A 27,599-nucleotide genomic window follows, 5' to 3' on the forward strand; every position below is an offset into this window, starting at 1 on the left:
CCAGCCCTGCCACAGGCACACACCACACAGCAGGAGAGGCTGCTCTGCCCAGGCAGGCTCACAGCTCCAGGATTCCTGTCCCATCCTCATCACCTGCAGCCCCACAGCTGGTGATCTGATCATGAAGTCACTCCAGGACATCTGCCTACACTGGAAACACGGGCATCTGAGAGAAATTCAACCAAATTCCCTGAGCACGGAATTCCAGAGCTGCCCCTTAGGAGGCAATTCTGTTAGGGACAACTCACTGCAGCCTGTGAGTGCACTGTCCAAATAGCTAAGTGCAGTCTGTTTTCTCCAAAATCCATAGGAAATCTAGCTCCACACACTCCTGCTTCTGCTTCCAGCTGTGTTTGGGAGCAGGGAAGCCTCCTGGCACCTGAGCTCTGCACCTTGGAAAGACCTTGTGTGCCTGAGTCATTCCAGCCATGGAAAAAGGCCACGTTGGCAGCAAAACACTTGCAGGCTGCTGCAAACCCACTGACCTCCACAGTCCTGGGTCCTGCTACATTCTTTCCCATTTTTTCCCTCTGTTTTTTTATCAATGTGCCTCGTGTGATAGATCAAAGGACTTAAAGCCCAGGGAAGGCGCTGCAGCCCTTGGCAGGAGCAGGGAATGAGACAGCCAGTCCTGCCTATGCAGGCAGCCCAGAGGGGCTGCAGATATTCATTTAAAAATCACATTGCAAGGCTTGAACAGTGCCATTTGTTTCAGCCCTTCATTCTCAGCTCTTCCATTTCCCTGTTCAATGGCAAGGAAAGAGCCCCACGGCCAAGAAACCCCACCCAGCCCCAGATTCACAGGGTCTGGATGTTGGGCTGCTCCATCCCTGGCTGCCTCCTGCAGATCCCCAGTGCTCAGGGAGAGCCACCTTGCAATTAATTCTCTCACAATAATTGGGCAGCACAAATTACCAAGCAGACTCTTGTAGCAATAAAAATATAATATACTGAGTCTGACTTGCAAAGTCCCAGCACTAAATGTCTCTCTTTTGGAGGACTTCCATCTTTATGTTCCTCTTCCTTTTTTTCTCAGCCTAATATGAGTCTCACTTCCAGAGCATTTGTCCCAGAGCTATAAATTCCTTGTGTGAGCCATGTCAGACCCAGCAGTCCCTTGGCTGGATTGGGAACATTGAGTTTCATCCATCCAGGTTTTGGTTCATCCCCAGCAGGGAGGTTTTGCTCTTCCAAGACATTGGGAGGAGAGGAAAAAGGTCCAACCAGGATCATGGGGACCCAGGATGGATTTAGTGGAGAAAACTACAGGAAAAGCACAACTCTGGAGGGATCATCCCTGGAAGTCTCTGCCCCAGCAAGGTTGGCTGGCACTTAATGACAGTATGGGATGGAAGAGGGCAGGTCCAAGGAAAAGGGAGTGACTATTCTAGGGGAAGGCTCAGCAAGACTTCCAGGTGAACTGAAGGGTTCCCAGCAGTAACATGGCTCCATGTTGGGTAATTCCCAACCCCAGCAGTGCTTGGAGGGATAAATCCCTTCCACCATCCCTCTGTGAGGCTCACTAGAAAAACTACAAACTGCTGCACCCTGCCTGGGCTTAAGGGATGCTTTAGTCTGGGCTTTATAACCCTGTGCTTTGGTGCAAGCTTCATGCTTTGCCAGCTGGTCTGGGCTCCCAAAATGTGCTGTGGTGTCCTCATGCTCCTGTCAGCAGGCACAGGCTCTGGGATCAGTATTCCCCAATAACAAGTCAAATCCCACTTTTCTTTCCACTTTGGCACAGCCATCTCCAGAGAAGCCACCTGTGTGCTACATGTGTTTACCTTTGCACTAACTTGTCACAGCAGACATTGCAGTTGAGATGGCAACAATCCACAGAGTATCACCACACAATTTCAGAAAGCTTCAACCCATACAGAGTAACACCTTACCTCTTCAGGAGGCTTCAGGCATCTGCCCATAAACAGCAACAACCTGGCACTTCAAAAGGCTGTAAGGGGCTGTCCTTCTTCTTCCTTAGCCCAGCCTTTTATCCCCTCCTGTTGATGCACTGCACCTGTGTGCCCTCTGCTCCCTTTGGTGGTTGGTCAGTGCCCCTGGGCACTCCATGGCTCGTTGCTGTCAGTGCTGCTCACCTGCTGCTCACAGCTGTGCCCACTGGGGATGGGGCTCAGCCCCACCCCAATCACCACCAACTCTGTGCCTACTCCAGCTGATCTCCAGAGCCTGCAGAACCCTCACCCCCAGCCTGACCCTGCTGAGCAGGTTTGGGACAAGACCCATCTTCCAGAGTTAGTCTCTGTTTGCCAATTCCCCATAAACTCACATCCCTGTGGTTCAGCTTGTTGCATCCTCTCCTCTCTGCTCTTTGCCTCCCATCCCTCAGCTCTGAGATGATATTGCCCTTCCCAGCACAGCTGAATTCCTCAGAGCCCCATGGATTTGCCCATGACAGGTTTTCCATGTCACACCAATGGGCACAAAGTCCTTGGAAGCTGAGCACAGATATTCAGTGGGATTTCTGAGCCTGGGAGAGGTGAGACCTGAGACAGAAGGAAGGGATGATTTGTGGTGTTTGTGAGGTCCCCAGGATGAGGTGAGAGATGAGACTCTGACTCCATGTTCTCACAAGCTCATTTATTATTTTATGTATTATATTATAATAAAGAATGCTGTACTAAACTACACTAAAGAAAGAGAAATGACACAGACAGAAGGTTTAAGAAGAATGAATAATAAAAACTGGTGACTGACTCCTCAGAGTCTGACACATTGATGGTGATTGGTCATTAGGTAAAAACAATTCACATGAAACCAATCAAACATGCACCTGTTGGATAAACAATCCCCAGACCACATTCCAAAGCAGCAAACACAGGAGAAGCAATCAGATAATTATTATTATTTACTTTTTTCTCTGAGGCTTCTCAGCTTCCCAGGAGAAGAAATCCTAGTGAAGGGATTTTTCAGCAAATATCACATTGTCATATCAATGACAATGATCCCCTGTGGCCAAGCAGGGAAGGTGGGGTGTTCCCAGGTGGGGTGTTCCTCCTGGCAGCACATCCATGCAGGGAGCAGGGACCAATCTTTGGTATGGGCAAAAAAAAAAAGAAATTGGACTTTTCAAAGCTCAAATGAACGTGCTCTTCAAGTAAAGTCCCTGGAAGTGAAATTCTGATGAGGCTTCAGCACCCTGGTGCCTGCAGACAGCCTCCTGCTCGATTCACTGCTCTGTCATGCTTGTTACTGGGAAATGAATTCCCTTCACACTGACATTTCATAGACTTCCTGATCCAGCACATAATGAACACCCTGCCAGCCCTGGAAGCCTCTTGCCAAACTAACTTTTATTACCTGTTTTCTCATTATGGTATTTAAATTTTCTGGTCTGTTGTGCCGTGGCTCTTTTTTCCTTTTTTTTTTTTTTTTCCTTTTTTTTTTTTCCTTTTTGAAAGAGAAAGAGCAGGGTAAGATAACAAATTTCCCCAGCAGAGTCCTGCTCTGGGAAGCACAGATTCCCAGTGTCCCAGCCAGCCCTCAGGGCTGCCCAGGATGAGGCAGAAGCACTTGCAGTCAGCTGCAGAGGTTGGAACAGGGATAAATGATGCAGTACTGAAGCACCTCGCCAAAATTAAGCTCACAGCAGTGCTGGCTGTGTGATCCTACACCTTCCTGACCCGGGGCTAATCACATCTCTGCCATCAGCAGGGCACTTACACCTCATATCCCTGACATTAGGATGACTTATTCCACAGTTTTAGACTTATTTGCTTTCACTCTCCTACAGCGTGTAACATAAGAGAGTGGCAGTGCTCAGCAGTGGCTCCCGGGCATTAGAGCTGGAAGACTCCTAATGAAAACCTGGAGAAGCTGGAGAATCATCCCTGTAGCACTCCAGCTACAGGCTCGAGCACTAAGCTGGCTGCTGGCTCCTGCTGGCTTTGTTTTGGGTGACATGCATCCCTGAGAAGTCTCTTCTGGGCTGGAAATGGGCCTTGGGAGCCCAGAGGCAGGTGGGATCATCCCTGTAGGATCATGGCCATCCAGTGCAAGTGGTCACCTCCTCAGCTGGCCTTTCCTTCTGGCCTAGAACACCAAATAAACAGAGCAGACCACTCTGAAATGCCATGGCAGGAGCCCGAGACACCTGAAATAGCAGAGGGAAGTGACAAGTGCTCCCAAGAGGGGTTTTCCTTCTTTCCCTGCTTGAAACTTCCCTGATGCCTTTGCACCTTGTCTAATCCCCCTCAGGAAAACCAGAAGCCTCATGGAGAGGGGAACCTGTTTTCTTTAGCTTTTAAAGAGCCATGAATGCAGAGATGAAAAAGCCCAAAACCCCAATGAGCAACACAAAGTGCCGTGTGCAGTTTCTCTGTTAACAATCAGACACCACAGTAGGAAACAGAAACCTCCCAAGGTGAGTAAACATCTCATTTTCCCCTCCATTTCCAGAAGAATGGCTAGAGCACATCCCGTGGGAGGTCTGTCACTGTAGGCACCCAGTCTGAGGGACCCTGCAAGGAGCAGTGTGCAATTATGAGTTTAATTATGAACTATCATCTTCATTTGAATATTCCCTCTGCTACTGCTGTTGTTAAGCCCCTAATTCTTGTGGGATGAGGCTTGGAGCAACCTGGTCTAGTGGAAGGCATGCCTGCCCACAAAAGGATGAGATTTAAGGTCCCTCCCAACCCAAACCATTCCATGATTCCTCACATTCAAGTTCTCCCCATGTTGCTGCTGCTTGCTGCTCCTCCCTGAGCCTTTCCCAGCTCCTGGAAGTCCTTGATGAGGTGGGTGTGTGGAACTGCACTGAGCAGACAAGTCACAGAGCCCTGGCTGTGGGCTGTGTTCCGCTCCCTGATCCTTTTCTCCAATCCTCTTGCTCTGGGAGAGCTGCAGAGCTGTGCCATGCCATTTCCATAGCATAATTCAGGATGTCCCAGCTCAGAACTCCCCATTTGCATGTGCAGTGACACGTGCCTGTCCCCACGTGCATTCCTGCCTTGCTCTGCATTGCATTCTCCAGTTCATTCCTGGGCACTCCATCCCAGGAGCTGCTTCCCTTCCTGACCACCCCTTCTCAGCATCCTCTACATTTCCATTCCATCCTGGCTGACCTTCCAGACCTTTAATGAGCACAGGGAACAAGCTGCAGGCACACAGATCCCTGCAGGGCACCACTGCTGGCCTCCCTCTCTCCTTCCCTGGGTGAGGGAATCTTCCTGCCTTCCTAGCATTTACTCATGGGATGACCTTTCCTCTTAGCCCACAGGGGCTTAGTAACCTTAAGCTGCTCCTCTGAGGAAAGGGATCAAAGCCTTCCAGAAATCTAAGTGGATTTTTGTCCACAGGATTTACCTTGTCTACATGCCCTGTGATGCCTTCAAAGATTCCTGAGGACATCTGTAGAGCCTGATGCCTGCCTTTTATGAAGGACATCCTGCCCCACTTATCCAGGCACCTGTTGATCCTTTCTTTCTCCCAGTTATCCCAGTTCAAGTTTCCAAATCTCTGGACCTCCATCAGTTGTGCCACAGGAGATTTTGATTAGATATTGGGAAATTTTTTTACATGGAAAGGTTTGTAAAGCACTGGCACAGCTGCCCAGGGCAGTGGGGGAGCCACCATCCCTGGAAATGTTCCAAAAATCGTGGAGACGTGGCACCACATGGGTTAGTGGTGAATGTGGGGGTGGTCAACGTGGTGATGTTGGGCTTGTTGATCTCAGAGGGCTTTTCCAACCTTAGTGATTCCATGACTGTAAGAAGGGAAAGGTGGGCACAGCAGGCTCAGAGCTGACATGACCAAACTGACAGACGGCGGGGATAAATGGGATATTGGGAAGGAATTGTTCCCTCTGAGGGTGGGCAGGCTCTGGCACAGAGTGCCCAGAGAAGCTGTGGCTGCCCCTGGATCTCTGGAAGTGTCCAAGGCCAGGTTGGAAGGGGCTTGGAGCAACCTGGGCTATGGAAGGTGTCCCTACCCATGGCAGGGGTGGAACTGGATGAGCTTTAAGGTCCCTTCCAAGCCAAGCCATTCGGGGATTCTGTGATGCACCCTCGAAGTCACAGCACAAGAACCCTTCCAACATTTTCCCACTGCAAAGAGACGTAGATCCCAGGATTAAACATTCCCACCCAGGCTGATTTTTGCAGCCCCTGACAGAGTTTTATCCCACACCCTTCCACCCCTGACCAGAGCACTGCTGAAGGCTGCAGGAGCTGGGCTCCAGAGGGAATGAGTGCAGGAGCAGCCGGGGTTTGCTCCCAGCTCCTCCAGCCCAGGTCCCACATCCATCCCCTCCAGGGGCACTGCCAAGGCACAGTGTCCCCTTTGGGAATGGCTCCCACAGGACAGCACCTGAGGGATTGCAGGTGACATTCTGCTGCTCCCAGCAGCCCTGGGAACAGCTCCCCCAGCTCTCCAGCAGAGCAGCGGCCAGCGCTTCCACAGGCGGGGAGCAGTTCATTATCCTCGGGGCTCAGCAGAGCACGTTCCCATGGAAACAGGGAGCCTTTTCATGGCTGTTGACAGCTTTGGAGAGTTTTTTCTCTCAAATGCTTGGACACAGAACAGGTGTCTCCAAGCCAGGCAGTGAGCAGATAGTGCAGAGCCAGCGCGGGCCGATAATGAGACAAGTGTTGGTCTGAGATGAAACATTTTCACCCGGCGAGGGAGCTGGGCTGGAGCAGCACAATCCCTGCTGCAGGGACACAGAAACCATGGGAAGGGGGGACAGGCTGCCCACACACCCAGCACAGCACACTGTGAGCAGGGATGTGGCTCCTGCTGCCTTCACTGTGCCCCACAAGCACCACGGCAGGGCTGGGAATCAGCATCAACATCCCAGGAAATCCCCACCACTGCTGGGAGGGCTGGCAGGATGCTCCTTAACCTGGCTGAGCAGCAGCAGTGAGCTGTTTGCAAAGCAGAGCTGGATTTTCAGTGAGCTGGACTGAAGGGAAAGGGTGGAATAACAAATGTGCAGCAGCCACGTCTCCCCTCGCTCAGGGCAGCCACGGTGGCCAAACTGGAGCCAAACACCAAATATCCACCTCCTCTGTTTTGTTTCTCCCACAGCTTAGGTTGTTCCAGGGCCTGAGCTCAGCCAGGAGCACTGAGTCATTCTGCACAGGAAGATCCATAATTGTTAATGTGGTGTTACATCAAAAATCATGTCCAGGACATATCCATGTTTCCATGTCAGGTGCTCCGAGAGCAGCCCATGCCAGATTTAAATTGTCTGTGCAAATTGCATTGTGCTCACACATTGTGCTACAGCCTCATTACCCAATTGCCTCCTATTTTTTCCCCCTCAAACACCTGCCTTGTTTGTGGAATGGATAATTGTTCACTGCAGACTTTTATCACCCTAATTATTATTTACTGCACAACATCCAAACCCTGTCTCAACAGAGAACTGCTCATTTCCTCTCCAGTGTGGCTCAACTTTTCTGAACAATGTAGTTGAAAATATTTCATTTCCCAGCACATCATGTATAAATGATTCCAGATAGAAATGATTTTATATATAAATTCATTTCCCAGCAATGTCACATATAAAAATGAGAAGCTGAGGAGTCAGAGATTAAAGCTCAAGCTCCTGAATATACCAAGCAGTTGTTTGCTATTCCAGGTGTCACCAGGCTGATGAACTCCAGAGCATTTATCATCCTTCAGCCCTGCCTGCACCGAGTCAAACCTCCTGTAAACTCCTGACAAGTTATCTGCAGCTCCACACATCAGCCCTGGATCTGCATTCCCAAGGTGAGGATCCTTCAGGTCCTTGCCCTGCATCACAGAGGATGCATGGACAGAGATTCCCATCTTCCCTTAAGCCCAGGAGGCTGCTCCAGCAGCCCTGGCACCTCTGCTCTCTGCTCTGCACCGTCCAAACCCTGTTCCTGCACAGTGCAGGGATCATCCATCCCCAAATCCATCCCAAATCCAGAGCTGCCCCGAGGATGGAGCTACTGAAGGATGAAACAAACTCTCCATTTCATCTTTTTTATCCAAATGGAATGAGAAAGGCACAGAGCTGGAGTTGTTCTCTGAATGAGAGAACTGCTCAGGGTCAAGAGAAAGGTCTCATTTTTAGATCAGCCCTCTTTGTTTCAAACTCCTTAGTGTGAATTTCATTCCAGTTCCAAGGAAAATCACCCCCACAGCCAGGGTGCAATGAGGAATGGTCATGGTAAGAGGCCTGTGCTGCCAGAATTAAAGAGATTTTGGACATCAACACAATTTCACATGAAAAAAAAAAATCTCTTTAATTCAAGCCTTATTTTACAGCAGCAGTTAGTGCAAGGAAGGTTTCTAAGCCTCTCTCATTGCAAGCACTGAGCAAGGTGCAGAATAAATAATGTGGGGCCACATTATTGGAGGGTGGGCAAGAAAACACCTGCAGGGAGCAGATAAAGTGAGGATCTGTCCCCAGCTGCTTAAAGCCAGGCAGGTGAGGCCACACCTTGAGTGCCTGTCCAGTTTTGGGCATCTCATGACCCGGACCTTGAGGGGCTGGAGTGTATCCAGAGATGGGAAAGGAGCTGGGGAAAGGGGCTGGAGCACCAGGAGTGGCTGAGGGAGCTGGAAAGGGGCTCAGCCTGGAGAAAAGGAGGCTCAGGGGGGACCTTGAGGCTCTGCACAGCTCCCTGACAGGAGGGGACAGCTGGGGGGGTCGGGTTCTGCTCCCAGAGAACAGGGACAGGATGAGAGGAAACAGCATCAAGTTGTGCCAGGGGAGGCTCAGGTTGGACATCAGGAGGAATTTCTCCATGGAAAGGGTGGCCAGGCCTTGGCAGGGGCTGCCCAGGGAGGTTTGGAGTCCCCATCCCTGGAGATGTCCCAAGAACACCTGGACATGGCACTGAGTGCTCTGGGCTGGTGACAAGGTGGGGATGGGGCACAGGTTGGACTCGATTATCCTGGAGGTACTTTCCAACCTTAACAATCCTGTGGTTCTGTGATTTTAAGTCCCTGTTCTCAACAGGTCAAATTTATCACACTTTTCATCACAGGAGCTCCTTTTTTTGCATTTCACTGGAACCTTTCTGTATCCCAGCCTGAAAGTCACTGGGAAATCAGAGGCAGAGAGCACATCACAGGGATCTCCTCCACGTGGGCACCCTTGGAGCAGAGGCTGAGTGCTTCAGGTAGGTGACAGGCCCCACACACCCTTCCTGGTCCCCAGAAGAAGTTGTTTCATGCCTGTTTTGCTTGCAGTGGGGCATCAGGAGGAATGCTGCACTGTCTTGTTGCTGTCACAATGACAGAGAGGGAATGGAGTCAATGCATGCAAAACATTGGGAAGTGAGAGCCAAAAGTGAGAAAAACAACAAAGTCATCCCTGAAAAAACAAGACTGAAAGGAAGATGAATGGTAGGAGCAGTAAGGACATGGAAAAAGAAAAGAGGGGACACCTGGAAATGAAAGATGGGAAGAGCTCCTGTAAAATTGGCTTTTTACTCTGTTTGGGGTAACGGGGGATTTGTGTGCCCTGCACTGACTGCAGAAACCATTTCCCAGCTTTCACCCAAGGCCTGGCAGGTGTTTTCCCTCCACCTCCACCTCCAGCCCCCCAGTGCTCTGGAAGCCTCTTCCCCATAGCCAGGCACACCAGAGTCAGCCTTCTCACAGCCAAGAATTCCACAGTTCCTCTTCTCCATTTGGGATCTGCTGCACCCCAGAACCTCCAGGGCTGCCCAGCCCCACCAGCCCCGCTCACTGGCACACCTCTGAGCAGCTCTGCCCTGCATTCCCACCTGGCTGCACATTCCAGCTCCTCTCCTCTCCCTCTGCCATCCCCAGAGCTGGGTTACAGCTCAGCTTCCCGTGGTGGGTGTTGGGAGAAGGGCTGGGAAGCTGCTGGGTCTTCAGCACTTCCCAAAATCCCACTGCAGGCTGGTGATGGGAGCTGGTGCAGCTCCACACTGTGCAGCACGTCAGGAATGTGCTCTGCCTGGAGAGGGATGGATTTGGATTTGTTTTCTCATCCAGTTCCACTTGAGGGTGGTGGGTCCCATCCCTGCCATTCCCAGCTCTCTGGTGACCAAAAGCACACAACAATCCTCAATCCCACTCTTCTGGAATGAGAGCCAGAGCTCTGAACCCTTTCCAAAGGAGACTTACAAAATATCCCTGGTTCATGAGATGAATTCCCTTCTGCTTATTATTCAGCTCAGCTGTGGTTAAACCAATTTAGACTACACAACATAAGAGTTATTAAAAAAGATCTGTGCCTGTCAACTTTTCATTACATTACTGCTCGACATTCACCTTGTACAAAATAAAAAAAAAAAATAAGGAGAGGGAAAAAAAAAACCCAAAAAACTGAGGAGACTTTAAAATTAAACTATGTAAGTGTAAACCATGCACGGAAGAGGAAGAAATTAAAACACTATCACTGGAACACAGCTTGCACCTCTCCCCTCTCCAGCCCCAGCCAGCACTCAGAGCCCAAGGGCATCAACAGCAACACAAGGAGCCAGAGCCCTGCCGTGTTTGCCTCTCACACAGATCTCTGCTGAGGCACTCTGTGCCCTCCTGGAGGGGGTCACATCCTCAGGGAGAGGCTGCACTGGGCACAGCTGGTGCCCTCCCACCCCAGGAGGAACTTCCCCCCTCCTTGCCTCATCTCAGGCAGCAGAGGAGGAGGGAAGTGCTGCCCCTCTGTGCCCCAGAGGGGTCGTTTTCCTCCCGAAGCCAGCGAGCACAACAGCCAAACTGCTGCTCTTTATGGCTCACCTGATGGTTATTGTCTCGCAGAGCACCGCACTAAAGCTGCCCCTCTCCAGCTGCTGGGCAGGGCTGGGCCATCCCCCTCTGCATCCCTGCTGGAATTGTCCATCCACCTGCACGGACAGCTGTCTGCTGCTTCCTGCAGAGGAGGCAGCTCCAGTCTCTGCTCTCCAGGACCATGGATGGCACCCAGGGAATGGCTGGAGTGCTTTAGGTTGGAGATCAGGGAAAGGTTCTTCCCCCAGAGGGTGCTGGGCACTGCCCAGGCTCCCCAGGGAATGGGCACAGCCCCAAGGCTGCCAGAGCTCCAGGAGAGTTTGGACAATGCTCTCAGGGATGCCCAGGGTGGGATTGTTGGGGTGTCTGTGCAGGGCCAGGTTGGACTGGATGATCCCTGTGGGTCTGATCCAGCTCAGGAGATTCCATGAGTGTGATCATCCAGGCAAGGCCAGCCCAGGGCTCAGGGATGGGAGGAGGGGGAGCTCACATGGAGGTGCCTCTCATGCCCCGAGAGAAGGAAGACTTGGAGTGCATGCACAGCTCTTCCCAAGCCTCAGTCTCCCCAGGGAGCTGCAGCCCTGGGAGCAGCAGGAGTGCCATCAACCCCATCTTCCCACTCAGCAAGCAAAGCAGAAGGTGTCAAGTGGTTCTCCAGGAGAGAAGGACAAAGCCAGCCCAGCACAGAGCCCTGGGCACTGCCCTTCCCTTCCCCTGGCCAGAAGCCACAGGGCCCTGCAAGCAAAGCCTTGCCCTGTTCTACTCAAGGGTTATTTATCTGCATTGATGCCAGATGAAATCCAAGTTTTGCCCCTCTAAACATCCTAGTTTGCAGGAAAAGGGACTCAGTTTGCTCGCTGTCACCTCAGAAGGCAAATGAAGGAGGCAGAACTGCATATTTTGGTTATTGGCTGTTCCACTCCAGCGAAGCTCCACAATTGGGGAGAGCAGGAGGCGCCTGCTCTGAGCAAACACACAGCTGTGAGCACACCAACAGGATAATCCCCGTGGGGAATTACAGCTCTGCAGGGCAGGGGGGAAATCCACACCTCCTGGGGATGAGAAAGGAGACAGAGCAGAGAAATAAAGACCGAGAACTCCAAGCTTTTCATCAAATCAGATCACTCCACCAAGCAGAACAATTCCAAGCAGCCACACCAGTGAGTTCTTCACGGTGATTGTTTCACCAAAGACCAGGACCAGAGCTTGCTTTAAACAGCTCAAAAAGCTATTCAGATATTTGATAATGAAGCAGCTTACCTGGTGGAGCCTTTCCCCCCTCCCTGGGCTGAGCTCAGGCAGCAGGTTTATGTTGGCACTGCCTCTTCCAGGTGCTCGTGGGTTTAAGGAGAGATAAAGCAAAAATAAAGCCTTTGTTTGCAATGCAATTGGCCACCAGAGACCTGATCCTGCAACCCTGCCGCCTACAAGCAGCTTTTCCTCGCTTAGCAATTCCTGCTAGAGGAGCACGTGGAAGGCTGTGGGGCTGGGACTGTGCTTTTCCCAACAAGGGAGGGAGCACAGGCTTCAGCCAGGGCTGGCCTGAAGGCAGCAAACACCCCAGAGGTGGTATCAGGAAAGGTACTGGGGGCTAAGTGTGAATCCAGGGCTGCATTCCAGGCATGCATCCAGGATTTGGGATGAAGCAGCACCTACCTGTCCCTTGTGGATGCCATGGGACAGAGAGAGAGAAACAGCAAGCGTTTCTCCCAGCGGCTTGTGAGAATTTTTAGGGAAGTGTAAGGATGTGATAACTTGTTAGGTATAAGCAATCTCCACATTGCATTCCACTTTGGCAAAACTCAGGCACAGCAAATGATAAGAATTGTGTTTCCTTTCTCTGATGTTCAGAGAATGTGAAACCCAGAAATATTCTTGGGAAGAATTGTGCCTTGCTTTTGTCTGTGAAGAGAAATGTGGGGCTACAGTCCCTCTGCAGGAATCCTGCACCCTCATTTGCAGGGCCAAAGCTCCATCAGAGCTCAGAGGGCAGAAACACTCCTGGAGGGAGGGGACAGGCAGGTGCCAGTGGGAATTATGCTAAGATGAGCTGGATTCCACAGGGATGTGGGCATTCCATGGCATCCCACATGTGAAATGTATCCCAAGAGACATCCACAGGAGCTCATCCTGGGCTTGGGGGCCCTGTGGGGCTCAGCCTCAAAGGGATGAAGGGTCAGCAGGAGTTTGAAGTGTCACAGGACCTCCATAATTTTCTCTGGTGGGTTTTTGAGCAGCTTCCTCCGGCCATGATTTGGGTCTTTTGCCTGTCCCTGGGAGAGAGGAATCACTGTTGCTTTGTTATCAGGAAGGGTGAGAAAAGGTTTCTGTTTCTCCTGTGGAACAGGGGATGGGGGGTGATCACTCCCCAGGAGAGGAACAGATCCCTGGAGCTGGCTCTGTGCCCAAGGGATGGAAATCTGGGACAGCAGCATCCCCATCCCCAATAGCCTATTCCTGAGGGCCCATCCATAAACCAGAGGGATGATTTCTATGGAGAATTAGCCCAGTGCTGGAGCAGAAACAGCAATTCCTCAAGCACCAAAAGCACCTAAAGACTTAAATGCTGCAAGCAATTGCCAGGAAGCACATTTAATTGGAATAATACTCCCACTGAGCAGATAACAGGATAAACTTCACAAAATAAGATAATGAATGAGGAAGATTTACAGCCAATATTTTGGTCGGGTGTTTTGTTGCATTTCTACACAGTCTGTGTGCTCACAAATGTTAATTTTCTCCTATTCTGTGTGCTCACAACTGTTGATTCCCTTGGGAAAGCAGATCCCAGAGTCTTCCACAGCATCTGATTAGCAGGGAAAGGGCCATTAATGTCTGTGGTTCCACTCCAAACTGGAAAAAACCTGCCCCATTAAAGGAGAGACAAAAAAAAAAAATATTTATGGCCTGGAGAGTTCCTGCCTAAAGAACCAAACCAAAGCTACATCCCAAAGGCACAGATCCACCAGGTTTTCCTCCAAAAAGCAGAACTGGCCTTTGTGAGGATGGAACCAGCCAGAGGAGGGAACAAGTTCTCTCGGATTCATCAGATGATTTTCTTTAAAAAGAATATTAAAAATCTGTATTTTAGAGCAAACCCAACATGATTTCTGGAATACTCCTGCAGCACTTGCCTGGGAATTGTTGCACTCACATCCACACTTGAGGGCTTTGAATTCCAAGAAACCCCAAATCCAAAAGCAAAATAGAAAGGTTTCCTCAGCATCACAATGAGGATCCCTATGAAAGAAAGGAAAAACTTTCCCCATCTGCAACTCCTCACTTATGTCCAGTTGCTCTTGTATTTTTCAGCTTTAGCTGCTTAACTTCAGCTTCCCACCTGTATCATATATAAATATATATATATAAATTATATATCAAATGTCCCAGTAGCCCTCAGGGTAGGGAATGGCTGCCATTCCCTGTTCACAGGCAGGAAAATCAAGGATAAATCCACTGCCCTGTGGGGGTTCTGGAGCTCACCATGTACACAACCACTGCTTCAATCCCTCATTTATCCCATCTTGCCATGAAGCTGCTGCTCTTACAGTGCCCTAAAGCCACCTCAGCTGACAGCACCCCAAGCACCTGGGAAGCTCCAAGGCTGCTGTGGGAGGGATCACTCTCCAGCCCCACATGATGCCAAATGTTAAGTGCTGAGGCTGAAAGGGCTTTCCAAGGCTCTCCCAGCAAGAAACATGAGTTCAGCAGAGGAACTAAATTCCATGCAAGCACATATCTACTCCTAAGGAATTGGCACTGAGCACCAAAAGCAACAGGTGTGGAAAAGGAACTGGGAAAATTGCTAGATAGGAGTTGCTGAGGAGTCAACTGGGTGGGAAAGATTTCCTGATCCTTTCATTCAAGGGGAACATTTGTGCACCTGAGTTCCTGCTGCCTTAATCCCTGGTTTGGTTTTCATCAGCTCTTGGACATTTTTCTGGCTTTAGCATTGCATTTTTCTGGCATTGCCATAAATCCTGGGAATTGTGAGGAATCTGTAAGTGCATGTACAGGAGCCACCTGGGACAGTGGGAGGTGTAATGAAGGAGATTTAAGATCCATTCCAACCCAAACCATTCCATGATTCTGTGATCCCAGGACCACTGGAAGAGGGATGCAAAGAATCCCATTGAACCTGCCTCAGAGCAAACCAGGCTAAAACCTTCCTCTGCCCCCTTTTCCCTGCTCAGAACCCAGCTGGGTCCTTCTTACTCTGTGCTTTCTGCTTCCTGCAATTCCAAGCACCCAGAGAAGGCTCCAGAAGCACTTGCTGTATTTTATCTCCAATGACCAATAATAACCAAGGTCAAAATCAAGCAGCTGACCCAGATCCAACCTCCCTTGTATCTCCCTGCCTCATTGCCTCCCCATTTCTCTCTAATGTCAGCTGGAAATAGATCTTTTCCTGCCTTGGCCACAGCTGTTAATTTGTGTGTGTGTGTGTGTGTTGTTATTTATTATTTAGCACAGCAAAGCACCTCATGAAGCAGCTCTCATGAAAGGCACTACATAAAAGGAAGCTGCTTCTGAATATTTTAGGAACCCAACGTTCTGCTATTGATATTCTAATTCCATTTGTTTGAGAATCAAGTCAGGCCCCAACAGGTTATCCAACAAATTAATAAATGTTGCGGCTTTTGTCTTCCGGAGGGTTTGCAGCTCCTGGGATTTGCACTTTCATGTTTTTCCTCTGGTAAAGTCTGCTGCGTTTGTTTGTTCAAGAGAGGAGCCCTGATGTTCTCGTGTGATCCCCTGACTCCAACAGCTGGGGCTTGGAAAGCAAACAAACACTGCAGGATACTGAGGGAAATCGGGAAATCAGGGATTGGCCACTCTGCACCTCCCTGTGGTCAGTGGGATTTCCCATCCTTCTTCTGGTGCTCCTGGGATCACAGAGTCATGGAATGGTTTGGGTTGGAAGGAATCCTAATCCCATCCAGTCCCACCCCTGCCATGGGCAGGGACACCTCCCACTGTCCCAGGTTGATCCAAGCCCTGTCCAACCTGGCCTTGAGCACTTCCAGGGATCCAGGGGCAGCCACAGCTGCTCTGGGCAGCCTGTGCCAGGGCCTCAGCACCCTCAGAGGGAACAATTCCTTCCCAATATCCCATCCATCCCTGCCCTCTGGCACTGGGAAGCCGTTCCCTGTCACCCCATGCTCCCATCACTCCACTCACATTCCAGCTCGGGGCCTTGCAGAAGTTTCATGTCCCTTGACATCTTGGGAGGACCTTAGAGCTGGACCCACTGTCACAGACATATTTTATGAAAAGTCCTTTCATTGGGATCTTTGCTCCTGAGAAGCTGAGAAACTTCAGCTTCCCCATGTTTTGCTGCTTTGGAATGTGATTTGGAGAATTGTTTACCCAGCATGTGAAATTGTTTTTACTTGATGACCAATGACAGCCACCTGTGTCGAGGCTGTGAGCAGTCACAAGATTGTATTATCATTCCTTCAATTTCCTTCCTTGCTAGCCTTTTGATGAAATCCTTTCTTCTATTCTTTTAGGATAGTTTTAATATTTCATTTTCTTTTAATATAGTATATATCATTAAATAACAAATCATCCTTCTGAAACATGGAGTCAAGATTCTCATCTCTTCCCTCATCCTGTGACTCCTGCAAACACCACCACAGACCCACCTGCTCCAGAGGAGGATGTGGGAGCCAGGACATTCCTGCTAGGTAGGCACTGTCCCTGGGACAGCCTGTGCCTGCTGTCTGGTTATCCTCCTCTGTTATTCCAGAGGAGGATAACCAGAATTAAGCTGTGGATTTGAGCCTTGGCTGTGCTGCCTCAGCTCTCCCAGATGATCCTGCCAGGCTTTCCAAGCTCCTCACTTGGTGGGAGCTAATGCCCCACGACTTCTCCACACTTGCTGTCCCTCATTCCAGCTGCTGGGACATTCCCTGTTTTAGGAAGCAAGCTGGGAGCTGTCATCTCCATGGAAATGAGGTGCTGAAAACAAAGAGGGGCCAGTTCTGTGCAGTGAGACCTTGGAAAAACACCAGGACACGCTGCTGATCTCCCCAGCACTCCCACCTCAACCAGAGGGATTTTTCCCAACAAAGGACATGAGATACTGTTTTCAATTAACAGGAGTTCCCTGGCCTCTTTGTGACCTAAAATTTCCCCTGAATGGAAGTACAAAACCTATTTGTTTAACCTGGACATTTCAGCCTCCTCAGAAGAGAAATAAATGCTGTCTCCTCCTCAGTCCAAGTCTTATTCAGACTTTCATCTTGTGCACAAAAAGGGGGAGGGAAAGTGGGAAAGAGTCCTCAGGGAATTAACAAAAAACCCTCCACAGTAAGTAAAAAATCTCTGTATATCCTGAACATCAGTGTGCAGCTATGCAAAAAGCTGTGCCTTGTCTTTTCTCTTCCCTAGGAAATAGTTCATGGATTCCCAATCCTCAAGTGGCCCAGGCACAGCATCCATCCTAACAGAACGCTGAGTTAACCTGGAGAAAAGCAGGAATTAGATCACTGACTTCACTTGTTCCCAACAAAGGCAAAGCCATTTCAGTGGCAAATGGGCAGAAAAGCCACAGAAGTGGTTGCAGTGCAGATCTGCCCTTCCCATGGAGAACCCAAACAGCGCCAGAGCATCAGCGGGGACGGTGTCAGCTCCGAGGATAATGCCAGGAATAATGTCCCCTCGCAGGAGATAATGCCAGGAATAATGTCCCCTCAGCTGTACAGAAGGAAGTTGCAGCTCCACAGAGAGGCTCGGGGGCCACCAGAAAGCACAAGTGTTAAAGTGGAGCTTTCAGCTCCTCAAATTACTGCCTTAATTTATGTGCAGTAAAGTGCACCAGGCAACGTGTTCCACACTTAGATTTTAAAAGGATTTTTCCCACTTTGCCTCTTGTCCTCTCCTTTAACCTCCCAGTAAATTCCCATTGGCTGCTGCTACCATGCAAGCCTGAAATTTTAATTCCCTTCCACATCTCCACAGCCCCGTTTCTCTGTGGGTGCAGATATTGAGAAATTAGCAAGAAATGGGGAAAATCACATTGGAAAAATTTCACCTTGAGGGTTTTTATCTCCCCACCTATCACAGGAGTAATGGAGCAGACGACAGGAAGATTTTAATGCTGATTTAACATCTATCTATTTATGCTGCTGCATATATGTATTTATTTGTGTTTCTCCCTGAGCTCTGTACGTCCACAGGAGCCAGGAAATGGAGCTGATTAATAGAGCTCCTTCCTCCAAATGCACAAAGTAAATTCAGCCTAAATGATAATCAGTGAGTTTGATTTTATTCTTCCCTTCAGTATCAAGAGGAGGGAAGTGTTGGAGGGAGTGTTTTGGATAGAGGAATACTGATGGAGTCATCCTTCCACAGTCCATCCTTTTCCTCCACATTGCAATTCCTTTCCATCACAAAAGCTGGAGGGCTGCTGGTAAAGTTGGTCAGCAGGTTAAATATTTATAACCTCTATAAAAATATATGCTAATTTGAAAATAGTAAACTAAACTCAGGACATGGCTTGGGGCAAATTTAAACAAAGCCATCAAAGCAAGAGCTGTGTTTTATACTAAAGCCATAGGCAGAGCACAACAGGTATAACTCTGAATTTCTTTGTGTTAAGGACAAGCACTAAACCCAGGGCACTGTTTGCATACCAAGGGCTGCCTGGAACAGGGAATGATCCCCCCTGAGCCTGTGCTGCAACCCTTTCCTGGAATCCCAGGCTGGTTTGGGATGGAAGGACCTGAAACCTCCTCCAGTCCCATGCTCCCCCTGCCAGGTTGTCAGGGACCCCTTCCACTGTCCCAGGCTGCTCCAAGCCCTGTCCAACCTGGCCTTGGACACTTCCAGGGATCCAGGGGCAGCCACAGCTGCCAGGGCCTCCCCAACCTCACAGGGAAGGATTCCTTCCCAATATCCCATCTAGCCCTGCTTTCAGTCAGTTTGAAGCCATTCCCCCTTGTGCTGTCACTCCAGACCCTTGGATATTCTGTCCCCATGTTTCCTGTTGGCTCCATCAGGCACTGCAAGGCCACAGTGAGGTCACCCAGAGCTTCTCTGTTCCAGGCTGAACACTCCCAGCTGTGCCAGCCTTTCCTCCCAGCAGAGCTGCTCCATCCCTCTGCTCACCCTGGTGCCTCCTCTGGACTCTCTCCAGCAGCTCCAGGTCCTTCCTGTGCTGGGCCCCAGGGCTGGGGCAGCTCTGCACATGGGGTCTCACCTGAGCAGGGCAGAGGGGCACAATCCCAATCCCTTTCCTGCTGCCCATCCTGGGATCAGCCCAGCACAGGTCTGGACTGGAATGGGCCAGTGACACTTTGGGTAGAGGAAGGAGTGAGGGAAGGAAGATGTGTGTTAACCTCAGGTAGGGAAAGGATCTATTGGAGATTAAAAACCCCAGGACTTTGTGCTGGAAGAACCTGGAGACCCAAAAAGCTGAGCCTTGTCCATACTCTGTGGCAGGAAAGGGGATTTGAGCAGTCAAGGCAGCAGTGGAAGAAGCACCAAGGGTCAAACCCAGAGGGATTAAAACCCTCTGGATCAAACACCAAGGGATTAAAGCCCTGAGGGTCAAACACAGAGGGATTAAACCCCTCTGGATCAAAACCAAAGGATTAAACACAGGGGATTAATCACCTTCCTCAGCCAAGCACTGCAGGAAGCCCCAGCCACAAGCACAGTAACTGCAAGGCCACCCCAAGATTATTTTTTGGCACTTTGAGCCAATAAAAAGGGATCCTCCCATAAAAGTCCAGGAACTTTTGGCCATGTGCATGGTTTGGGGCTCTGTGTGCAGTGCTGGGGAGATTTGTCCATCACTGCCCAGGAAACCTCCACCCCACAAACAGCTGGAGCTCTGGACTCCCCATCCTTGATATTCAAGGCTGCCTGAGGGGACAATATCCTCAACCCATGGGTGCTGCTCAGGATGAGAGGTTCCTGGATGCCTTTCCTCTCCCTGCTCCCAGAGAAGCTGGTGGGCAGTCCCCGTGCCCTGTCACATTTCCATAACACCAATGACAATCTGAAATGTCCCTTGTACGGGCAGTGCTGTGTTTGCTTTGCTGCCTGCTGCTGTTGAGGTAACAGATGTTTTCATTGAGCTGTTCACAATAACCCCTGGGCCTTTCCCCTGAGTGGTTCCAGTTAATTTAAAATGCAGCAATGTGGATGAGGAGGTTGGATTTTGCCTTCCAATGCACATTAACTTGCATTTGTCAACATTTAATTTCATCTGCCACTGCCTTGCCTGCTCACCTGCCTGGATAGAGCCATTCCCAGCTTTTCACAGCTTGAACTACACAACTAAATAAATTTCACTAAATAACTGTGGGCAGCTACTATTTATTCCATCTTTCCCTCCCCTCTAATTCTGGATTATATTTTTAAAAGCCTGGCCCACGCTTTCAGATTCTCTCCTCTTCTACAGCCACACTGAAAATTGGTTGTTCTTTTTCTGTTTAACTCACGGCTGCTTCCTAACCTGTGCTGGTAATTCCTTTATTTAAGGCTGCCCTCTTGTTCTGCTGCCTCCTTCTCTACTGGGATCTTATCTTTAGATCCCTCTGAAGTCTCTTCCCATGGATATTCCCTGTGTAGTGTTTTCAGCAAAATCTGTGAAGAGGCAATTAGCAGAAGCCTCTGCCTCCTGTCTATTCCCAGATTAAATTCTCTCACCAATTTCTACTTCCAGTCCCTCATACAATCACTTGGTAGGAGATCTTTTTCCCCTTTATACAGTGGGAAAGAAAGGATTTAGAGTGCAAAAGCAACTCCAGACACAGCATTTCCCTTGCCCTCTCTTCTGAGGTTTCCAGAAAACCCACAAAGGGAACAGACACTGTCCAGTTCTGTCAGTTCCCTCAATTTGGGAAGGACATCCAGGGGCTGAGTGTATCCAGGGAAGGGAACAGAGCTGGGAAAGGGGCTGGAGTACCTGGAGTGACTGAGGGAGCTGGAAAGGGGCTCAGCCTGGAGAAAAGGAGGCTCAGGGGGGACCCTGTGGCTCTGCACAACTCCTGACAGGAGGGGACAGCTGGGGGTGGTTGGGCTCTGCTCCCAGGGAACAGAGACAGGATCAGAGGGAACGGCCTCAAGTTGCCTCAAGTGCCAGGGAAGGCTCAGGTTGGACATCAGGAGGAATTTCTCCATGGTGGTCAGGAATTGGCAGGGGCTGCCCAGGGAGGTGTGGAGTCCCCATCCCTGCAGATGTCCAAGGAATGCCTGGACATGGCATTCAGTGCTCTGGGCTGGTGACAAGGTGGGGACAGGGCACTGGTTGGATTTGATCATCTTGGACATCTTTTCCAACCTCAGTAATTCTGGGATTCTCTCATATCAGGATAATTGCTAAGAAAAGGCAGATCCCTGCCTAATCCCCTCCCAGTTTCCCAGAGACCCTGTCCAGCCCTGAGGCTGCAGTTTTGGGGACAAGCAAAGCTTTGCTGTGCCCTCTCTTTGCCAGACACTTGCCGGATTCCAGCTCCAGCATCCCCACCTCTGGATAGACACGGCACAGCAGCCAGGGATACACAACTGGAGAGGTACAATTTGCAATTTAACCATCCCCCCCCAAAAAAAAAAAAAGGGAAAGAAGGGAAGACTGGGAGAAGCCTTTTTAAGGAATGGGAATGGATCAGCTCGCAGGGCTGCACAGAGGGTGGGGCACAGCCAGGGCCTGCCTGAAGACAAAGAAGGAATAAGATGTCTTCATGCTGAACTCAGCCATCCTCATCTCCCACCAGCTCTGCCCCACACCAGACTGCTCAGGCACAAACCTCTGAGGATTTCCAGGCACAAACCTTTGAGGATTTTCCGTTTATTTTCAATTTGCATTTCCATATTTAAATTCGAGGAGGAAGAAAAGAAACCCCAAATCCAGTGATTCCTGGAATCCACCAGGGAAACCTGTCATAACAGCTTTGACCCCTGGGCACAACTATGAATTCTGAGCAACCTTTAATTTCTCCTTAAAAATCAAATGCAAGTTCTGGGAGGCAAGGAGCAACAACGTTCACTGCAAACTCCACATCCTTGTCAGAAACTCTTTATAACAGACTCAGGATCTGCACTCACTCTGGCCAGAGGAATATGCTGCTCCAACCCTGTTCCTTCCAACCCCCCAAGCTCTCTGTAAAATCACTAACATGGAAATAGAGAAGAAACTCAATATTTTGGCAGTTGGAAAATGTCTTCCTCCAACCACAGGAAGGCATTTCCCGGTTGATTCTTGTGTTGTCATAAAAGCAGCAACACCCCTTTGACAAGTTTTGCTTTATCTCTGCAGAACCTCATGAATCTGCTTCCAAATCCTCCTTTCCAAAAGTATGAGCACCAAGAAATTCTCTTTTGTGCCTGGATAGTCAAGGCCACTGCTATTCCTTAGCTCCATTCCCCTCCTCTTCCTCCTCTTTTTTGTGAGCTGGGGAGAAGAAGCGTAGCAAAAAATTGCTGTTGATTATTCCTGTTATTGGGAGCATGAGGACCCTGGGGATTATGACCTACATACATTTATTACCCACATCCAAACAGCTTCCATGCTGACTGCAGCAAACAGCAGAGATCAGGAGGATCTGGAGGAGGGAAGAGGAAGAAAGCCATCATCCCCTTGCATCTCACACTCACGGACACCAAGCTGTTGGAAAAGAACCCAAGAAAAATGCACCAAAATGTCCCCAGGGGACCCTCAGCGCTTTCCAGTTTCCCAGCTTTTGGAGGTCTGGCAAGATCTTCAGCCAGAACTGTCCCAGAAATTTTATGAGACCTTCTCCAAGCCCTGTAAAATGATGCCAGGGGAGAATGATGTTTCCACAAGGAGGTTTAGCTGACCATGGAAGGGAAGGCAAAGGAGGTGGAGTGGGATGGAATCCACGAGGTCCTGGCTGGCTGTCTCAAGGATCACAGGCGCATCCAGCTTTCCCAAGGTCCCCAAGAGGTTCTGAAATCTTGTTCATGGATTGAAGCCACAAACGTGTCTGTGACCACAGAGGTGGATGCAAGATTCACCTCTGGGTGCATGAAGGGAGCTTTGCACTTGTGTTGGTTCATACCTGGAAAAACACAAGTTTATCTTCTGTTCCCCCTTTCTGTTAGGATTCCAAGCCTCTCCAGGGATCAGGTGCCTTCTCAAGCACAGAAACACACTCCCAAACCCTGCTGAAGTTCCTGCAGAGCAAGCAGAGAGTGACTGCTGCCCTCATTAGGAAGGACAAAGCCTTCTCAGCAGTGGATAAAAAAGCAGCTCACACTGGGGTTTGCAGGGTAGGACACAGGCTCATTCCAATGCTAACCAGATTATTGAGCTCGCTAAAGGCTATCTCTGAAGGGATAGTTGGAATTAGTTGATAGTGATTTAATTTGTGTTGCAGATTGCTAATTAAGCCTGTGAAGAGGACAAAAAAAATTAATCCATTTAGTTAAGGAGATACAATGAGAGATGTGGCAATGCTGGAGTCATTCACAGCCAGGAATAAGTGGAAAGATTTGCTTGACCTCACCTTTGAGGACGGCGTGGGCACGGGCATGGAGGTCTGGCCTCCCCCACCCATCCCAGTCTCCCTGGATTGCAGGATATTGTGGAATCCTGGAAACATTAAGGTTGGAAAAGACCTTCAAGATCAGCCCAGCACCACCACTAAACCCAGTGCCACATCCACACCTTCTCCACCATTTCCAGGGATGGTGGCTCCATCACTGCTTGCTTCCAAGGCTTGATGATGCTTTCCATGTGGAAATTTTCCCTAATATCCAAACTAAACCACCCCTGGCACAGCTTGAGGCTGTTTCCTCTTGTCCTGATCCTTGTTCCCTGGGAGCAGAGCCCAACCCCACCTGTTTCCACCCTGGTGGATCCATGTGGGGCTTTCACCGCCAACTCCAGGGCTTGATCCGAGAGGAAAATCTCTCCAGGGAAGGAGAGTTAATTAAAAAGCTTAAAAAGCACCCAGGGATGTCCTCTGGGAATGCTCCCAGAGATGGCAGAACCTCCACATTAATCCTGTTTAATCCACCTCTCCCAGGATTCCCAGAGATTCCCAAACCACCACAGCCCATGTTGATTTTCAAAGCCAAGTGATAGGAAGTCAGCTCACACCTCAGTGAGTTGCTCCAACGTTTAATTAACCTGTTAACCCCGAAATCACTCCAGGCACTGGAAGTCATTTTACAAAAAAAATTGCCCAGATATCTTCAAAGAGGAAATTTAAAAATTATTTCAGAAAGAAGAATTCAATTTACTCATTAAAAAAAAAAACAAAACCAAAAAAACTCCACAAAAACACTGAGTGTTTTTCAGAGCTCTTTAAAAATATTTAAGGAGCGATTAAATCAGAAAGTCATTTTGATTTTTCTTATGTCTGACATTTTCAAGGAGAATGCTCCTTTTTCTTCCTCAGTATGGCCCAGATTTCCAGGGAAGCTGCTTCACAGCTGGCTGGATTTCTATCACAGTTTGGAGAAGCAACAGGAAAGCTGAAGTTTGCTGTCTGTCTGTCTGAAAGTTGGGAAGGGCTGTTTGGGGGTGACCCACTTGCTGCTGGCAACTCCCTTGATCTCATTTAGCCCCGTCCCTTCTCCTCCTGGCCTGCACAGATTTTATCCTTTCATCCATTTGGGTTTGAGCTGACTGAGGGCAAATCCAAATCCAAGGAACCCCCACCCCACAGGGATCCAGCCCCAGGGCTGAGTTGGCCATTGCACCAGTGGATCCCAGTTTCCACAGCTCACAGCAGGAGATGGAAACTGGATCCTGCTCCCTTCAGTGCAGCCTGGGGATGTCCATCTCAGCTAATTACGGAATGGTTTGGGATGGAAGGGACCTTAGAGCCCATCCAGTGCCACCCCTGCCACGAACAGGGACACCTCCCACTATCCCAGGTTGCTCCAAGCCCTGTCCAACCTGGCCTGGAACACTTCCAGGGATCCAGGGGCAGCCACAGCTTCTCTGGGCACCCTGTGCCAGGGCCCCACCACTCTCACAGAGAAGAATTCCACAGAATCACAGCATGTTCTGGGTTGGAAGGGACCCACAAGGTCATCGAGTCCAACTCTCAAGTGAAGGGCTCAGCCAGGGGCCTAAGCCACAGCCTTGCTGTTCATGGCACCAGGCTCTGACCAGCTGAGCTGATTCTCCCTCTGATCCAACCTAAATCCACCCTCCTTCACATCAAGGCCATTCCCCATGTCCTGTCACTCCAGGCCCTTATGAAAAGCTCCTCTCCTGCTCTCTCATGAGCCCCCTTTAGGTACTGGAGGTTTTCCCAAAGCCTTCTCTTCTCCAGGCTGAAGGAATCCCAAGATAAAAATGTCTGGATTGCTCCTCAATGCTCCAAATTTCCAGGAGACCTCCTCAGCCACCACCCCCTTCACCCACAGCACAACCCAAAATCTCTTTCTGGAGAAGCTGCAGATTTCTGGGCAGTGAAAACCACCAACCCCAGCAACATTCCAGCTCAGGACAAAGACCACTAAGTTTATCCCCTCATTCCCAGCATCAGGCACACAGCTGGAAGCTCCTTGGGAATGCCTGATGTCACTTGTCACACAAACCCAGCCTCCCCAACAACCACCCCAAGCAGCTGCAATGTCTGCCAGGAAAGAATAATTCAATTCCATCCTGCCCTCCAAGATGGAAAACGCAGCAGACAGTTTTACTGGAACAACTGTTACAAGGCCTCAGCCAGCATGGCTCTCTGCCTTCCTCTGGCAGGGATTTTGGGAGCACAAACACGTCTGTCTCTGCAGCTGGGCCTTCCAAAACACATCATCCCCATCCCCTGGTCTCAGCTCTGCAGCTGCACGAGTTTGGGCAATCCACAAATCACCCGGGGACACTCATATGGCACTGAAAGCACCAAAGAATCCCTTCAAAGCCTACTGAATCCCAATATTCCAAAGAATTCCTTCAAAGCCTACTGAATCCCAATATTCCAAAGAATTCCTTCAAAGCCCACTGAATCCCCATATTCCAAAGAATCCCTTCAAAGCCCAGTGAATCCCAATATTCCAAGAACCAGGAATGCTGAAACACTTTTCCTCCCGTCCTTTTCAAGGTGGTGGATCCTGCTTCTTGTATGTTGGAATCTGAAATGCAAGGGACATTCAGAACTTTGGGCCTGAGAGCCAAAGCTTAGACTTAAACCCAGGATTTGATCTGAGACCTTGGAAAAGGCTTCCAACCTTAGGTGCTAGAAGCGAGAATGTGGATTTATAGTTTAAGCAGAGACATGTTAAGCTAAGTAAAGGAAAGTTTAGAGTTTCAGAGTTAAAGATATAGAAAAATAAAAGTAATTACAGAGGTAAACAAGGAGTTTAGAATGCAGTACTGTAGGTTTGTGTGTCATAACAGGATTGGCTAAGAAAGTTTACACTCTGGCATGGTAAGATGAAATATTTAAAGGTTGAGTCAAAACCATAAATATCCTTGTTGGCAGTGTTTTATTGGTCAATAACTCCTTAAAAGGTCCTGTAACTAAGAGTCCTGTGACATGCTGTAATGGTGTGAGCTGAACTCAACCTTCCTGCCAATGGAGAAGATAAGACAATAAACCACAGCACCAAAACCAACTCAGAAGTCCCGAATAAAATTCCTTACAAAGTTCCCCACAAGTGGATTATCACACTTGTAGCCTTGATACCAAGGCAAAGTAAACAAATTTTGGGGAATGCCAGGCACCTGAGGGTGTTTGCTCGGGGATGAGCTCCTCAGAGAGCATCTTTGCCAAAGAAAGCATTCCTGGCTGGGGGAAGTGCTCTGTCCTTCCCCAAGATCCGCACACGATGGAGGCGTCCAGGTGAGCACAAACCAAAGGGAGCGAACAGCACTGGCCACGTGTCCTACACCCCACAGATCTCATCTGGAGAAGTCATTCCTAGAGGCATCATACCAAGGAATTACTCGTGAGTCCTGCCTGGATTCTGTGCCACTTTATCCATCCCCAGCAGTTCCTACAGCTGGAAGCAGCTCCGCTCATTTATTCACCCTGGGATGGTTCAGCCCTCCAAGGGAAAAGAACTTTTTTCTTTCCACATCTCTTTGAAAGCTTCACCAGGGAAGTTGCAGCACCTTTGAAGCTGTTCTGAGTCCAGGAAGGTGCCAGGCTGTTCCTGAGTGATAGCATGGCAGCACTGCTCTGGGAAGAGGGACAGGGAGCTTGGAAGCAGCTCCAAAGGAGTTAAAGCCCAGCACTTGCCTGTGGGAATCCTGCACCACAGAAGGCCCCAGAGATACAAGGGAATTGTCTGGATAAAAGTTGATTAGTCCACATTACAGGGATTAGCATTCCCTTTGAACTTTTAACAACTTTGTTATGTCTTTTACTTGCCTTTTTATGTAAAAAAATAAATAAAAAGGTGGAGGGGTTTTTAAGTCGATTTTTTTTTTTTTACTTTTAAAGGAAATGATTAATTCTCCCTATTACCAACAGATAAAGCCCTGGCCACACTTGAAAGGGGGAGTCAATAACATGGGGAGGTTGGAGGAACCACAAATCCTATTGGACATGCTCTGGCTGCCTTTAGATGTTTCCTTTGTAGCAGGAACAGGCTGCATTCCCCAGCAGCTCTGCAGCACACGCCACTGGGGTGGCACGGGAGGGGCTGCAAGGGCAGGGGCCAGCAGGGAGCACGGGAGGCCAATCCTGCCTGGATGGCTCCTGGAAAGCCAAGGAAACACCAGCTGGAAGTGGTGCAAGAGGTCAGGTCAGAGCTGCTCCCTGGGGAGGGTCTGGCTGGGCTGCAGCAAGGAAGCGGGCACATTCAGGGAGGGTGTAACTCACACTTGGAGCTGGACAGGATCAAGGGAAAGCTCCAGGATGAAGGTGGAGATAAGGGGGAGGGTGAACATTACCCTGGGCTCACAGCAGCCAAGAGAATGATCCTTTATGGTAGGGGAGAATCCCTGTGCCCCCCTTCCT

This window comes from Serinus canaria, chromosome 9 (assembly GCF_022539315.1).
Source record: "Serinus canaria isolate serCan28SL12 chromosome 9, serCan2020, whole genome shotgun sequence".
In the NCBI taxonomy this organism is placed as follows: Eukaryota; Metazoa; Chordata; class Aves; order Passeriformes; family Fringillidae; genus Serinus; species Serinus canaria.